This window comes from Corylus avellana, chromosome ca3, assembly GCF_901000735.1.
Source record: "Corylus avellana chromosome ca3, CavTom2PMs-1.0".
NCBI classification, from domain to species: domain Eukaryota; kingdom Viridiplantae; phylum Streptophyta; class Magnoliopsida; order Fagales; family Betulaceae; genus Corylus; species Corylus avellana.
The window spans coordinates 10870205-10871886 of NC_081543.1; the positions used below are offsets into that span (position 1 = coordinate 10870205).

Below are 1682 nucleotides of genomic sequence, written 5' to 3' on the forward strand. Positions count from 1 at the left end.
ATCAAACCCTCTTGGGTTCTTGGAATCTGCTTTCAACTTTGTCTCTCAGAATTCCAATCTGTTCAAGACAGACTCTGCCGAGAAACAAATCACGTCGTTGGCTCATTCAATCAAGGAAAGAATCGAGGCTGAAGAGGCGGCTGAGAAGAAGCGTTTGAAAGAAGAAGCCAAGAAGAAGGCCGCTTATGAGAAAGAACAAGAGAAGCAGGAGAAACTTGTTCCAAACACAGGAAACGGCATGGCTAGGGAGAATTATTTTTGGGGTCAGTCTCTTCAAGAGGTCACCATCAACGTTCCAATCCCTCCCGGAACAAAATCCAGCGCCGTTTTGTGCGACATAAAGACGAATTATTTGAAGATTGGGCTTAAGGGTCAGCCACCAATTATCGACGGGGAGCTATATAAGGCGGTGAAAGTTAACGATTGGTTTTGGAGTTTGGAAGATCGGAGGGAAATTTCTGTTCAGATGAGCAAGAGAGACCAGACAGAGTGGTGGAAGTCTTTGTTGAAGGGCCGTCCGGAGATTCATACCCAGATGCTGACCAAGTTGTCTGACGTGGACATTGAAACTCGTACTGCCGTGGAGAAGATGGAGTTCGAACTGAGACGAAAGCAGTTGGGACGTCCGACCAGCGATGAGATCCAAAAGTAAGAGCTGCTGAAGCAAGTCATGGCTCAGAATCCAACCATGATGGACTTCTCCAATATGGGTTTTTGAGGTTGGAAATATTTGGTTGCTGTTTTTATCGCTTAGTCTCGGATCCTGTTGAGCTGCATCATGCAATGTCATGGATGTTTTTGCTATATTTTACCATATATTCAATTTTTGATTCACAATAGTAAATCTTCAATTTTTAGCAATATTTTACTATATATTCAATTTTTGGATTAGCACCAATATACTTCTTATTAGTGTGTACAAGCGGTACTCGCTAACTGCAACTGCCTAAGACGGTTATTGAATTTTAGTAACTACAACCCGCTCGGTTAACAAATAACCAGCGGTTTTATAATTTTTTTAATTATATATATATATATAAAAGCTTTTAGGCTTTTTGAAGTATTTTGGGCCTTTTTATGCCTATTTTTTGGGCTTATTTTAAATAGTTTTTTATCAAAGTGTTCAAAAAACACAATGAATATGATGAAACCTATCCCAAACTCGTATTTAAAACGACACCGTTTTGAAGTTTAACACCAAAACTTCATCTTTTTAATGTTATATTTTTAATATAAAATATAAAAATTTATATATATATATATATATATATATATATATATATATATATAGGGTAGATGGCTAGCGGTTATTAACCGCTTTTCTCTACCCCTAAAACTGCTAACCACTTTGCTCTAGGCGGTTAGTGATCGATTTTTTATAACCACCTACCAAAGCGGTTATATGGTTAGCGCTTAGCAATTATAAGTGGTTAGCAGTTGCGGTGCGGTGATAACAACCCCATTTGTACACCCTTAACTCTTATTATGCTCATATACAACTAGACTGATATGCTATAAACTGATTTTCACTATCATATGATTCATACCATTTTAATTATGTGATAGTTATATAGCAATTTATTAAATAATATTACTCTAATAAAAAATACAAGAGTACTTAATAGTGTGTATTGAACAGGTCAGTAAACAAGAACATCGCTCACATCCATGTTGTTCCACAA

At 37.0% G+C, this 1682-nt stretch overlaps 1 pseudogene; it reads left to right on the forward strand.

Moving 5' to 3' along the window:
- Window positions 1–4: 4 nt before the first annotated feature.
- Window positions 5–718, forward strand: LOC132174071 (protein BOBBER 2-like; annotated as a pseudogene).
- Window positions 719–1682: the final 964 nt, after the last annotated feature.